We start from the raw sequence: 16,293 nt of genomic DNA on the forward strand, positions 1-16,293 counted from the left end.
TTCAAATGTCAACCATTAAACAAAAAAAATCTTATCATGCTTCACAGCAAATTAAGGATACTATTTCCAATATATTTAGTTTTAAAAAAATATCTCAAGTTTATTTTTGAGATATTGATTAGTGTTTTATCAAAAGAACCACTTCATACAGTTATCTTAACACAGTACAGCTTGTCAGGATGAAACTGCAGTTGGTTCTTAAGTGCAATGCTTTCAATGGCCATCAATTGGCTGAAGAGGATGACTGTGATAAGCATTCTCTAATCTTCAAACCATCTCAAAACTTAACTCAAAGAAAGAGATTATATTCAGTATTAATTAAGCAAAATTTTCAAAATTATCCTTACAAAAATCAAATAAATCTTAAATGCAAGCCTTGAAAAACAATATCCTTTGACATATCAATAATTTAAGCAGCATTTTTACCTGACCTTCAAATCTTGAGTTCCTGGGGACCTCAATAATTAATTTCAAGGGTCTTCATGGGAAATATGAGGGTTTTGTGATATACAACCAGTGTTCTGTAAGATTTTTATTAACTTTAATTCAAGGACACTTAAAATTTCGGAAAAATTGGTACGATGGATGTTATTGTGTTTTCCTTGTAATGAAATACAGTTATATAAAACTGAAAGGGACCACCTATTCTAGTGCATTATAACCATAGTTTACTATATAGTTATGTATAAAATATAAATAAATAAAATATACAGAAACATGTCAGATCCAAAAAGAATTTGTTATAATCTGTCTGTTTGTTATAAGCATGTTTGTAAAGGAAAGTAGTTTATTGTAATAAATTTTGACGATATGCTTCAATAAAACAAGTGCGATTGTCTGAGCAATGACCAATGTGATCTCACTGACCAGGGCTTAGATTTTCGAAGCTCTCCTAGCGCTAAGATAGTCATAAGTGCCATGCATTAACATTAACTTACGACAATCTTAGTGCTAAGAGAGCTTCGAAAATCTAGGTCCAGTACTCTTGAAATTATCACTTGTGAAGACTTTTACTTGATAAATCTCTTCCACTTCTCTGACACGTCTGAGTCATGCAGAAAAAATTATGAGGGTTTTCAAAGAACAATGCTGTGACATCACAGATAAGGGAGATAACTGTGTAACTCTTTTGGCATACCACTAATGATAGCTATGACTTAGGGATTTTTTTAAGAGAATTTTATTCTCTTTCATTTCTGTATGTCTCTGTGGTATCCATAGGAAACTGGCAACCATAATCTAGAGGAAACGTTTATGATATAAATAAGTAGTTTATTGTAAATACTGCATACAGGTGTACTGGAGACCTATTTCGGCATTGTGTAAAACCCTGGTAAAGATCATTTCGAAACACAAGCCAAATCATCCTGCATTATCCAGCCATCTTTCACTTGTATCGTTTCACAGAAGCATTGAATCCCAAATTGGTACCGGCATCGCCATATACAGAATTCCTTGATCAGGTCAATGGCAATCAGCGTGAAACTAAGCACACTGTGTATTTGTACATAGCAAGGGATTCCATGTTGACACTGATTTATTGATATAATCCTCCCTGAATGAGGCAAATACCACAATCACATGGGCGTCCCTCTCACCATGGTACATCCAGCTAAATATACCATGTGTGGAACTCAAGCATGGTCAGGATAAAGTGCTGGGTAGACATGTTGTGTCCTCTGAAGTATCATTTTCCGTATTACCTAGAGTTGTGTCCGTATCACCTAGAGTTGTGTCCGTATCACCTAGAGTTGTGTCCGTATCACCTAGAGTTGTGTCCGTATCACCTAGAGTTGTGTCCGTATTACCTAGAGTTGCATCCGTATCACCTGGTGTTATGTCCGTATCACCTAAAGTTGTGTCCATATCACCTAGAGTTGTGTCCGGTGCATTGTAGTCTTTACAGAAGGAAGAAGTGAAAAAGGTTAATGTTCTTCCGGACCACTGCAAACTATATTCTCAATGGTAGTGTTTTCATGGAATTGACTGTGATGTCAACCTTTTGGCCTATAATGAAAGCAATGAATACTTGTTAAAGATCAAAAACTTTACAGGGTTTACTGTCCTGGACAAGATTATTGTTCTTATATACATACATGTTTGTACATGCATGTGAGTGGCTGTGGCAGCTAGTGCTAGTTTAGTATGATGTAAATTTTTTAGTGTGGAATAAACCTAGAGAATACCATGTCACAGATACCATTTAACAATGGTATCGCTCTCAACACAGTCTACTGACTTCCAGCTGAGAAGTCCATTTATATCCCCTTTGTGTCAAGGACTCGGCAAGAAAACAAGCAGCATCTTTACCATCCCTGGTATGACACGTCTCAAGTCACCGAGAAACATTTCACCTTCAGCTACAACGTAGGACAATTGTTCCTCAGGGAACACTTTCAACTCATCAATGGATCAGAAAACAATCTTGCCGACATTTGTAGGAATTTCATTTGATTAAGCTTACTTTGTGAAGATGGTACTTCTCCAGCGAGTCAACACATTCCGACTATTGAGGCAACTGATGATGTCTGAGCAGGCTGTCTAGGGAGGGTGTGTGTATGCATCAAACTTATTATCTACCCCGGCCTATCTGCCCGAGACTATGATGACAGACTTGACAATCTATATGCCACGTGAGACAAGGGGTAATTCGAGCCTGATTATGTATACTTTAACAAGGGTACTTCAAAGAAGCAGATGTTCGACTCAGCTGATATCGCTGAAGGACTGTTTTTTTAGGAAGCATCCAATTTATATGTTATCATGTCTTCAGTGTTATAGATAGTTGTAACTACTCAGGAGATATAAGTTGCCATTTTTTCCACACCCATATCTTGTAATGCCTGCCTCCAAATAACTCCATCTATATCACAGACGGTTACAGATCTAGAAGTGAGGGACTGGGATGATCTCATGCAACCATCCAACAAAAACACACTGAGGTGGGGAAGGGAAGGACAATTTCACTTATAAGCAAAGAGGGAGCGGTGGGGTAGCCTAGTGGTTAAAGCGTTGGCTCGTCACGCAGTAGACCCGGGTTCGATTCCCCACATGGGCACAATGTGTGAAGCCCATTTCTGGTGTACCCTGCCGTGATATTGCTGGAATATTGCTAAAAGCGGCGTAAAACCATACTCACTCACTCACTGTAAGCAAAGAAATTGAACAAGGGTCCACCACAACTCTACAGCATCAATGCCCTCCCTAAAAGTCATTTTATTACTTCCATACTCCTGCAATCATGGGTAGAAACCTCATCCATGTTGTTCCTTAACACACAGTCTGCTGCAAGCATGGATACACCTTTCCGTTCAAGGACAGGAACACCCTTCTCGCTATCACCTTGTGTTACCACTGACTTCCTGTCATCCATTCGTATCATTTTCTTGACAATATTTTGGAATAGAATTGAGATTATTCTCGGGCCCTGACATTTGATTATTTGTCATTTTGTGTAGGTATCTGAGTTGAGAACATATCACCAAATGAAATATTTATAGTGTATATGTTTATGTACCTGATCACATGCACAACTTTTGAATGTGTAACGTTTTGCAAGGGGGCTATACATCACTGCTCTAGCCCTATATGTGTATATGTACTGGCCATTGAAGGAATACTATCCTAAATATCTTGGGATCCAGAGTGAGTGAGTGAAATTTGTTCAATTATTGAAGCAATGTCGGGACAAGCAATGTACCTGATAATTTATTGGTCCAGACACTCAGTACCTTTCATAACGAGGATACTGGTATCATATCCATTGGCCAAAGGATCCATATGTTGCTAAAAGGGCGATGCATTTCCTTCCATCACTTTGTCTCCCTGACAGTCTCAGGCACATCACTTCATGCACTTGTGACAGGAATTGAAGCTGTGTTCAGCTAGCAGTGACATTTCAGTTGGACATCTCATCACAGTAAAGTTTCAATTTCATGATTTCTTTATTTATCAACTGCTGCGGTTGCACATTAAAATACGAAACAGAAGATATGAAGTGTAAAGGTAAGACAATGCCTGGCTCAGTGACGAAGACATTCTGTTCTTGTTCATCAACACAGAAGAATCAAACAAAGACGATTTGGCTTACAACGTGCCATAAAAACAAAGCCCAAAATGTCAGGGTTCTTTTTCTGGATTCCTCCATGACAACATGACTGAGTGAGTGAGTTGAAGCCAAATTAAACATTATTTCAGTCATAAGCATGATATGCGAGGAATGTCCAAAGTGATCCCAGTCTTAATTTTACCCATTCAGATTTAGTCCTCGTCTGTCTCACAGTCCCTGAACCACATTATTTTCCCTACTGCCAAACCCTCTCTGCAGTGCTAAAGCCCTAAATAAAGCAAGTCTAGATCTCCTCAGGTTCAGTTTCCTCTGAGTCTCCCTGGGCTCCTTTTCAATTTAAATGGGCTTGTTTGTTACTATCAAAGAAATACATATTCAGAGACTAAGCATTAGTCTAATTTAACCCATGACAACGGGTCAAGGAGCCAACCAATAACTATAATCATGATAATTTGGGGATCGAACTCATGATCACGAGCACTTCAAGGAAGCAGCGCTGCACAGTGAATTGTGGTACCTTAGAAACCTGAACCACTCATGCATCACTAATAACATAAAGAAGAAGGGGCTGTATGGTAGCCTAGTGGTTAAAGCGTTTGCTCGTCATGCCAAAGACCCGGGTTTGATTCCCCACATGGGTACAATGTGTGAAGCCCATTTCTGGTGTTCCCTGCTGTGATATCGCTGGAATATTGCTAACAGTGGCATAAAAACATACTCACTCATGCACATAAAGAAATGGCTTATATACTCAAACAAAAAAGTAACTGATGACTGAAGATGATAAGAACTAAAGGGCTTTACAGATAAGATCAATTTTCTAAGGTACACAAACCACTTGTCATGTGCCATTTGAAAACATTTTGGTATATAAAAAAATCTACACTATAAATATTCTTTCTTCTTCAAACTGGTGAATGAAAGAGAACACACATCAATCATAACGTAAATAAATAAAGAAAAATATTCAAACCTCATTCAAATTTCATTTTTAAAATTCATTATCTAAAGCATGCAAAGAGGTCCATCTTCAGGCAAAGTACACCTTATATCCTCAAGACAAGGAGAAGAGTCTGACTCAAGGGCCTCTAAAAAGCAGCAAGTTAAATAAGAACATGACAAGATGATTCCAGTTGCTCCGCAGACAACATGATAGATTGATGGAGCTGAGAAAGCATGAAACTGACAGCGACTTTGAGTGAGGATCTGAACTCACACAGTTCAATTGAAAATGTCAACACCAGTGAATAATGACTGTCTGCTTTAACAGATTCCATTGCACACAAAAGACAAAATTGTGGTAAAAATGATATGAATGGATCACCGAAAGTCAGTTAAGACACCAGGTGTTTGGGAAATAAGAAGCCTGTCCTTATCTGCTGGTAACACCCACCACTCAATTTGTATTATAAAAACAGTTTGTTTGAAGTCGCATGTCGCATCTAGCAATACCCCTGCCATATCATGGCAGCATGTAAACACTCAAGTTTGGACCAGACAATCCAGTGATGCGAATTAAAAGCAGTAATCAACATCGTTGAAGTATGAGCGCTGTCAACCAACTGTCCATGCAAGGCTATCCAATCCATGTAGAAAACTAGCAATCTGTGAGGAGACAGATTTATAACAGGCTTACAACCACTTCTTGAAACTGTGCCAATGGCTGATAGAAGAGTTATTGCCGCACCATAAGAACCATACCTTAACACAGACCTACAGTAGTCTCTTAAAGACACTGACCCTTGTCATTTGGGATATGTTTGTAAACATATTAGTGTGTGATTGCATTGACCAAAGAATTCCATTAAGGAATGAAACCTCAACAGGGGTGAAAATAACCCATTGCCCGACGTCCGAGTCTAGTGTTTTTTTCTGTCGGGCAAGCAAATTTGTATATCACACTGTACCGGTGTCCAGTTGACTTTCCAATGTTATTTATGTTGTTTATTTGAAAATATCAACCAAAAAAAGGCCGGTACAGTGGAAAAATTATCAGAGCAAGTGATTTTACATGTGCCACTGTTCTGGAGTACACTAGCAGTTTTAAAGTTATTTGCACCCCAGCATTGATCCACTGTTGACCACTGAACTCACCAAAGAACATAATGATGAATGTTTGAATAATAACTCTGTGTGGAACTAAGACTGGTTCGTATTTTGGAGGACTGCAGTCAATGACCCCGTGTCTTACTTGCATGGCAGCTGGGGCCCAAGACTAATGCTTAGTCTCTGAATATATATAATTTTGATAGCAATTAAATTGAAAAGGAGCCCCAGGGAGACCAGAGATTCAGGCCTGAACCTGGAGAAATCTAGACTTGCTTCACTTAGGGCTTTAGCACTGCAGAGAGGGCTAGACTGTAGGGGAAATAATGTGGTTCAGGGACTGTGAGACAGGCTACTGGGGCCCCTGCAAGTCATGTCAGAAAATTATGTCTCTGGGTTAAAACCCCAGATTTTCTCTGACAATGTTTTAAGGTTTGTCAACATGACTTTACTTTCACCAAAGTGGTGGATGTTCTAGACCTGCTGGTTTACCTCCTGTTCAAACCAAATGCATCACTCACAAGGCAATTGTTCATAATCAAGTTCATAACATTTATTATATTTTGCCACATTCTATGATTCCCAAATACCACCACTTACTTGAAGACAGAGAAAATCTCTATGTGTGATACTTTCTTTCATTAGCTGGTGAAATAAACTATAAATATATATGAAGTCGTATCAAACACTCAAGTCAAGACACATCTACTGACAGGGAGCAAATGGCTTCAATGCTTATTTGACCAGTCTTCCTTCTTAAAACATACTGATTTTGGAGGAAACCAAACTGATGGTCAGGCAATTTTAAATCCACAAGCACAAATAGAGTGGTGACAAACCTAGACATAGAACCTGGCAAGGCAGTCACATGCCCACTGGACACATCTCCGCAAAGCAGTTGCACTACCTTAAACAACTAGGTCCTCCCTTGCCTGTTGGACAGGTAAAAAGGAACTGAGTGAGTGAATGAGTTTGGTTTTATGCCGCTTTTAGCAATATTCCAGCAATATCACTGTGGGGGGACACCACAAATGGGCTTCACGCATAGTACCCAAGTGGGGAATCGAACCCAAGTCTTCCACCACTAGGCTACCCCACACGCTTTAACCACTAGGCTACCCTACTTCCCCATGTGGGGAATGGAATCCAGGCTGTCAGCATGATAAGCAAACACTTTAACCACAAGGCTACCCCACCGCCCCTGGACAGGTAAAGAGGAGACATACCTTAAGCAAATGCCTTTTGTCTAAAATACAAAAAGGCCTCACTCTTTACATTTTTAAACAATTAGATGAAAATCTAGGAAAATCTAGTAATTAATTTACTGTAACCTGACCTTGAGATGGATAATTTCCCTGTGCCTCATCACAATGCGTTTATTCAGTGATGTCTCACTCACGTCACAGCTATCACGATCCACTGTGTATTGACTGGAGGATAACATGCAAAATTCATAGGCACATGATGCCCTATCGATACCCCGATAACAAGATATTTCATCTGCCAACTGTGATGTTTATCTCATCAACAAGTACACAAAACAACACTATATAAATAACACAATATGTTGCGGCAGAAATAGACAAATAGCCTGTCAGTGATAACATGTCTCGGGCCATGTATCAGCTCCGATCTGCTACTTTACCTATCTGTCACTTGCGAACTATGTTTTTTCACATTCATACAGATACGATAATTGTGATGGGGTCCAATATTCCAATTAACTCGGATGATTTCTTACGGACCCTTTTCACGAGTATTCCAGTACATTTGGCAGAGGCGTGCTGTATATGTTAGTTAAGCTTGCTACTTGGGCTTGCTTGTAAAACCAACACTGTTGCACACTGTACTGGTGGAAGGAAAGACCTTGAGCTGCCATTGTTAAACTGGTTAAGTGTCTGGGGAATTTGAAATGGGGGGTCGGAACACTATAAATCAGTCAGAATACATCTAGAGTGAGTCTGAGTGAGTGAGTGAGTGAGTGAGTGCAAATGAGTGAGTGAGTGAGTGAGGTATTATGCAACTTTTAGCAATATTCCAGCAGGGGACACCAGAAATGGGCTTTACACATTGTATCCACGTGGGGAATCGAACCCAGGTCTTCGGCGTGACAAGCGAACACTTCAACCACTAGGCTACCCCACTGCTCCCAGAGTGAGTGAGTAATTGAGTGAGTGAGGTTACAGGCCAGTCATGCATGTTGATGCCGCAGCTTGAATGGGGCATGTGTGAGTGTGTGTTGTTTAACATATAGGGGCGGTGGGGTAGCCTAATGGTTAAAGCGTTGGCTCGTCACGCCGAAGACCCGAGTTCCAATCCCCACATGGGTACAATGTGTGAAGCCCATTTCTGGTGTCCTCCGCCGTGATGTTGCTGGAATATTGCTAAAAGCGGCGTAAAACCAAACTCAGTCAGTCAGTGTTTAACATATACTCTGCAATCCACCTAAGGCCTGTACTGTGGTTCTGGATATTGACTGGTAACATGTAACTGTGACCGTCAAAATTGTAGGTTCCTGGTTCCACCATCAATAGAAATTTAAATTGAAAAATACATATGATATCACAGAGTTATGACAACACATTACATGAGTCAAATTTCAGAGTCAAACTTTTTGCATTTACGTTTCCGTAACTACAAATTTCAAATTGATATGCCCACATTAGACAACAGTCCCGTGACTGGCTGATAATAAAGTGGGCCAGATTGTGTTGCAATATTGTGATGAACAATCCCGCATGTTTGTATCAGGTTTTTAAATAAATAGTCAGACGAGTTGTCTCTTCAGTTATTACTGTTGACTTTTTTGTTCATAATGACCACACTTCAACATATTTAAAATTGCATTTATTGGAGTACAAGTGTAAAAATAGGTGTCCACACTGAATATCCTTTATTATTATGTATGTGTCTCCTTCAACGCAAAAAGCTTTTGAAGTTGACACTTAAATATATCTTTATTATACTGTTTTGTACTGATACAATCCAAATATGCAATACTCATAGTGCAGCCCGAAGTTGCCAATGTAAATGTTGTTCTGTGAATCGTCACACCCCTAGTGGTTCCTGACATAAGGTGACCCTGAGCAAGAGTTGATCAATAACATCATCCTGCCTTCCAGAGCCAAACAGCATATTGTACAGAGTCAGATTTCGTAACTACTAAACGATGATTACAGCGTCACAAAACACAATCTCCATTACATACATGGACTTATCTGGATGAAGGGGCCGTGGGGTAGCCTAGTGGTTAAGGCTTTCGCTCGTCACGCTGAAGACCCGGGTTCGATTCCTCACATGGGTACAATGTGTGAAGCCCATTTCTGGTGTCCCCTGCCGTGATATTGCTGGAATATTGCTAAAAGTGGCGTAAAACCAAACTCACTCACTCACTATCTAGATGAAACCCATGTGTACATGTTAAGTTAACAATGCTGTACCTGACAATCGATATATATCATGCAACACAGAGGATGCTATTACCACTGAGATTTAATAAGCATGAGTAATGGATTTGCTATGCACTGACGTAATTAATTTGACTCGATGTAATTACTGAGTTGACATTTACCGTCTCTGTGTCACATGCACCGCCAAGGTTCAGCTGCGAGATGTACTTGTAATGAAGTTACGGAATATTGTTTAATCCAAATGGCTGCAATATTACTACCATATAATGGGGGTCTCAATCAGGTTTGGGCCAGACAAATATGTGGTTGATTTCATAAGGATCGATTTTTGCCACTTGGTTTTGATAAGTGAGTGAGTAAATTTACGCCGCTTTTAGTGGTAATCCAGGTAGATCAGGCCAGTAGCTATAAAGATCGGCTCAACACATCGCACCCATGTGGGGAATCAAACCCAGGTCGTTGGCATGGTGAGTGAAGGCTTTAACCATTAAGCTTTGCCACCACCCCTACAAAACCATGAAACATTATGAAACATTATGAAACTGTTGAACCTGTTTTTCTACTGACTGACTGACTGATTTTGGTTTTACGCCGCTTTTAGCAATATTCTGGCAACATCACGGCGGGGGACACCAGAAATGGGCTTCACACATTGTACCCATGTGAGGATTCGAACCCGGGTCTTCGGCATGACGAGCCAACGCTTTAACCATTAGGCTACCCCACCGCCCCCTGTTTTTCTAGCTTTATATAGCAGAATCTCCAAAATGCCCCCAAACCTATATGTATCTTCCCTGCAATATCCCAGCTTTATATAGCAGAATCTCCAAAATGCCCCCAAACCTATATGTATCTTCCCTGCAAAATCCCAGCTTTATATAGCAGAATCTCCAAAATGCCCCCAAACCTATATGTATCTTCCCTGCAATATCCCATCTCAACTGTCTGAAAATCAACAACTGACTCAAGGCTGCGATGTACAGAAAGGGAAATAATATGAACTTATTGCATAAAACTACAAGGATACAAATCATTTTACACTATATTATCAGGATCCGTATCACATTTCAACCTCATCATATCATACACCACTTGTGTTGAGAGAATGTTTTAACCGCAAGGCTATACAGCCACACCAAGTTCTGACAAAGGCAACCATCCAATCCCCAATTCAACAAGTGCTTACAAACATTCAAGGAGCCTTGACAAAACAAAGAAAGTTGTCATGATTAGTACGTTTTTAATCTATAATGAAAACCAACCCTCAATAAATACACTGTTTATTTCTAATAAAGGATATTTATCATCACAAAACATGTTATAACCTGTATATCTACCTCTGAAAATTGTCTGTGAGTGAGTGAATGTGAATGAAAGCTATATTCCGGACACATGAACCTGTAAATACTCACATCCTGTCCACACAAATCAGTGGCTGGAATTGCAAGGTACCACTGAAACACTGGCATGCTCGGAGTGTGCGAAATAGCCACTGGTCCGCTAACCCGTGGCTAGTAAAAATCCAGTCGAGCCAGTAAATCTCCACAGTCACTGGCCCAACTGTCTAGTGAATTTTCATAGGGTCATTTTGAAAATATAACACTCGCTTCGACTTGTTAAGTTTTAACACACTTTTAAAACATGTAAGATTATGGCCTGATAAAAATGTTCATCATATTGGCAGCTTAGTGAGGAAACGTGTATCTACATTCAAATTTCGGGCAAGTGAATTATTTTGTGGGCTAGTCACTTTCAGGCATAGCTAGTCCGAATTGGCTAGCAAAATGTGGAAACTATTTTACACACTGCATGCATGTAACCATGTCACTCAGGCTGACCTGATGTAGTCGACTCCCAAAATAAGACTTGATTTAACCCCAGTGGACAATGAATCCAGGATAAGTTCTATGGTTGAATAAGAGACCTATTAGGTCTTTAATTGGATTAATTGCACAGCGCTATTAACAGTCAGCTATGGCAATCAGTAATATCACAGTGAAACTAACAGGAGATGACACTGTCGATGGGGATTTGGGGGAGGAATGAGTACCCAGAGTTTCATGTACATGAAATGGCCCGGAGAAAGGTGGTCAAACTCTGGGACTTATCTGTTTGTCTCTCATGGTGCCTGATGGTTTGGATTGTTACATGTGCTTTCAGGCACTGGTTAAACTGAGTGAGTGAGTGAGTGAGTGAGTGAGTGAGTGAGTGAGTGAGTGAGTGAGTGAGTGAGTGAGTGAGTGAGTGAGTGAGTGAGTGAGTGAGTGAGTGAGAGTGAGTGAGTGAGTGAGTGAGTGAGTGAGTGAGTGAGTGAGTGAGTGAGTGAGTGAGTGAGTGAGTGAGTGAGTGAGTGAGTGAGTGAGTGAGTGAGTGAGTGAGTGAGTGAGTGAGTGAGTGAGTGAGTGAGTGAGTGAGTTTTTACGCTCCTGGAATATCACAGCAGGGCTTCATGGGCTTCACACATTGTACCCATGTGGGGAATCGAATCCGGGTCTCTCGGGGACGAGCGAACACTTTAACCACTAGGCTACCTCACAGCCCCAGAACTGATACAAGCTTGAATATGTACAGGTCATAAAAACAGAGCTGTCATACTGATGGGTCATCAAATGTATCCATTCTTTGCCCTAGTTTGACCAATGAAAGACTGGGCTTACACTTCTTACAATAATCAACTTACTGAAGAAGTATTTGACTTGATTTAACAAAAATGTAAGTCAAAAAGCTAATATTCTAATTTTACAGGAGAGTTCACAAATAACTTGTCAAGAATTGAAATTTTTCACACATTTGACCATGAACGTTGATGTCGTAGTGATTTTGAAATGAAACTAACAAGTGTCAATAGGCCAGACAATTAGTTAATTGGTTTGTCATGCACATTAACACATGATTAAAATATGAATAACAATTGAACGCTTGTTCAAGTCACTGAATACAATACCCTGGCTGGGTAAACTTCAGCAAGATATTTAATTAACGAAACTTTAAAAAAACCTATGTCCCAATGAGCAATTCAAACTTCGTTAAGTTTCTTTGATAACTGTAAGAGAACAACAGTATACATAGAGCTCTTGCTCAGCAGTACTCACAAGTCTAGATGTTGTAATTACGGAGTGAAAATGAGACATCGTCTCTGTGTAATTAGAGCATGCCAGATATATATCATTAATTTGAGCCGGCAGACAAGGTTTGGAATGACTTCGAATGAATGACTTCGGAAAGAAATCGAACTGTTTGGGCTGCCACTTTGATCATGATTAGTCACCACATTAAGTGGAGTGACCAATGGCCCAGTTGCTGTTAGGCATGCAAGAAACTAATAATTGGGTTTGAGTCCCACTTTTGCCCAATGTTTGTTGGTTTGTATGGACCATAACAGTACCTGCAGTATTTCCCGAAGTGGGGACATAGAAACCTGTCTCACTATGGGCTTTCCTTCAACACTCAGCAAACTAAGTATCATACTTGTAACTGAAGATCAAACCTGTGAAGGTCCGGGTTAGAATGGATCTTCAGTAACCCATGCTTGTAAGAGGCAACTAGAGGGTGGTCAGGCTCGCCGACTTGGTTGACACATGTCATCGTATCCCAATTGCGTAGATTGATGTTCGTGCTGTTGATCACAGGATTGTCTGGTCCTGACTCAATTATTTACAGACCGCCGTGATATAGCTAGAATATTTATGAGTGTGGTGTAACTAAACTCACTCACTCACTGTAACTGAAATCATGGTCAAAGCCTTGTTAAACCAAACTCACTCACTCACTCCTTACGTTAAATAATAATCTTTGATTTGCTCACACAAACCTTACAAACAATTCATTTAATCCCAAATATGAGCACAGAAATTGACCCATATTGCACCCTCCAACCATTATTCAACTGCCATGTTGGCGCTCAAGTTACAACACACAGCCAACAGTTCCTACTCTACTACCATCATACAACGGGAATGGCTGTGGCAAATCCTATCCTGACAGACTAACTGACGGACACTTCATATCGAATAACATCTCATCTCCCATACATATTTAATTCCAGGACGACAAACCAGAGATTACTTCTTTCAAAACTAGAAATTTTCCAATAACATCTTCAGGCATTAATTTTCAAAAGGTGATTGTTATGACTGCTGGAATCCATTTCTTACAGTTAGATATTTCATCCTTGATATATACTGCCAATAACACCAGCAGAGCACAGGAGGCGTCCGTGATTGAATCTTGAAAACTCAGCACTGCAAGAAATATTCAACAGAGGCTGGTAAACTGATTCTATATCTAGAGTTCAGAACTGCCTCTGGAACAAGACCCTTCAATGCCACACATTGTCAATTACAATGTGTGAAGCCCATTTCTGGTGTCCCCCATCATGATATTGCTGGAATATTGCTAAAAGCGCCGTTAAAACCCAACTCACTCACACACTCATATTGTCAATACTGTAGAGAACAATCCCATCATCTCAGCATGCAGATGCAGCCATATATTGACATACATAAACATATTTTATCCATATAGGTATCAGATTCAAAGACAGAATAAACCTGTGAAGATCCGGGTTAGAATTGATCTTCAGTAACCCATGTTTGTCGTAAGAGGCGACTAACAGGATCAGGTAGTCAGGCTCGATGATTTGGTTGACACATGTCATTGTATCCTGATTGCGCAGTACGATGCTCATGCTGTTGGTCACAGGATTGTCTGGTCCAGACTTGATTATCTACAGAGTGCCGCCATATAGCTGGAATATTGCCGAGTGCAGCGTAAAACTAAACTCACTCACTTATTACAGAATTGGTGTGGCGTAAACTACAGTCATCGAAAGAGTCATCTAAAATTGACCGGTCTGTTTCCTGGTTCAGTAGCGTTACCTCACCCTCATGTCACTTCCTGCTGTTCATAACATCAACCACTGGTTTGTCTTGCCCAGACTCAGTAACTTAAAGACCACAGTAAATATTGCCGAATTATGGTTCACTGCAGCCAGAATCTAACCAAAACACAAACAGAACAGAAATTTAGATCAATGCAAGGAAATTAGGGACCAGTAACTGGGGAGGCAGAATATGAGCCAAATATTTGAATATGCAAATGAAAAAGTGAACCAACTGCACTCTAATTATTTCAGTACAATTAGTATGCTGGAGGTACAATATTTTCTACGAATTGACAATACAGCTTCCAATTATGTACAAACCTTACTCAATATATTCACACCTACTATTTAAAAATAATAACTCTTGAAAACTACTGAATGTTTCCGATATATAATGCAAACTTTTCCCCCAAATACATATGTAAATAATACATGCAGACAATAAATTCTGACAAAAAAGAAAATCTGAAATAGACACATTTCCACAAGACTATGAATATAAGAATCACCATGTCATTAAACTCAAGAGCTGTGACGATATATCGTAGTATCAATAATTGTGATACTTTATCTAGCGATAAATATATCGATACATTTTTTCGTATAGTGATATGTACCGTTGACCTTAAAATTGTTAATTTTCACTAGATATTGACAGTTATGTCAAAATTAACACTGTCACTTGCTATAAGATGTTTTAAAGAACATAACTGAAGATAGCATATCGTGATATGCATCGAATCGAATCGTATCTTTTTAAGATATCGCGATACATATCATATCGTGAAATTTCTGTATCGTCACACCTCTAATAAACTCTTACTGAAGTGTGCAATTATCTCCATCGCTGGTCACACTGAGTGTACTGTATTTCTGGCCTAAACACATACAACTAATTATTTTTAATTAAGCAAACAATAAATCTGGAAGGAACAAAAAAAGTAAATTATGTTGGTAAAAAAACGCAATAATTTGATCAACATCTTTCACAGACTCGAACAATATGATTCAACTCCCAGCATTGGGTTTCACTGGCAGCTAACTGTCTGACATTCTCAGAGGCTTGTTACTATCCCTTCGCCCTCCAACACAAAGTTCAACTTTACATAATAACCCTGGGCCAGATTGACATATTTGTACACATACACTTCCCCCCCCAAATGTGAGAACATCAACTGACACCGTTGTACAGCTAAGTGGGGACGCAGAACACTGATCAAGAACTATCTACTCTTGTTTGTTCACTTTGTGTTGGAAACAGAACACACGCGAAAGAATGTTCAAAAACTGTTCTTCAACCGGCATGGAAGTGTTTACACAGTTTGGGTAATGACGAAATATGCATCCAACATTATTTCCCAGTCAGTAGAACAAATACTCAAGCAGAACTCGACACCTTCTTGTCTTGTACATTTTTCTTCAACATGTTTAATTTTTTTCTTAAGTTTCATAACATGAAAGATGACATTTACGTCCCCCTTTGAAATAAACACCTTTGAAATGCTATTGAATGATCTAAATAAGGATGTCTTTGATCATATATTCCAGCATAATAAAACATACTTAACTTTATTGCACAAGATTGCCATTCCACTACATGTAGAAATATGATTTGAATATTGATTTTTTGCATTTAAAACAAATCTGTAGTCATATAAAATGATAAAAATATTTTATTCCCATGTACTCTTCATGCGATAGTCTCTGTCAATGTTGATTATTTAATCATTGATTACTTAGAGATGTGATTAATCAGCATCCGAGATCTTGTCTTTGTGTCGAGTAATAATTTTGTTGTTTATCTGTTTTGAGTTCTACATTTGTTACTGTATGCCTGTATACCAGTACATTGTTATACATACAATCAGCAGAGTAAGGCACACATT

At 39.3% G+C, this 16,293-nt stretch overlaps 1 protein-coding gene across 6 annotated transcripts in view; it reads right to left on the reverse strand.

Moving 5' to 3' along the window:
• Positions 1-16,293, reverse strand: part of LOC124275423 (choline transporter-like protein 1) — a 233,797-nt gene that overhangs the window by 177,281 nt on the left and 40,223 nt on the right. Inside the window, exon 1 of one of the 6 annotated variants that reach the window (XM_046710989.1) lies at positions 7,452-7,469. The exons of the other annotated variants lie outside the window; for them this stretch is intronic. The gene's annotated coding sequence lies outside the window, so the exon portion shown is untranslated. Of the gene's footprint in view, positions 1-7,451; positions 7,470-16,293 lie in introns of those variants that run through there. 6 annotated transcript variants of the gene reach the window in all.

The sequence above is a fragment of the Haliotis rubra genome, unplaced genomic scaffold, assembly GCF_003918875.1.
Source record: "Haliotis rubra isolate DU_JTF1 unplaced genomic scaffold, ASM391887v1 Scf2, whole genome shotgun sequence".
Taxonomy (NCBI): Eukaryota; Metazoa; Mollusca; class Gastropoda; order Lepetellida; family Haliotidae; genus Haliotis; species Haliotis rubra.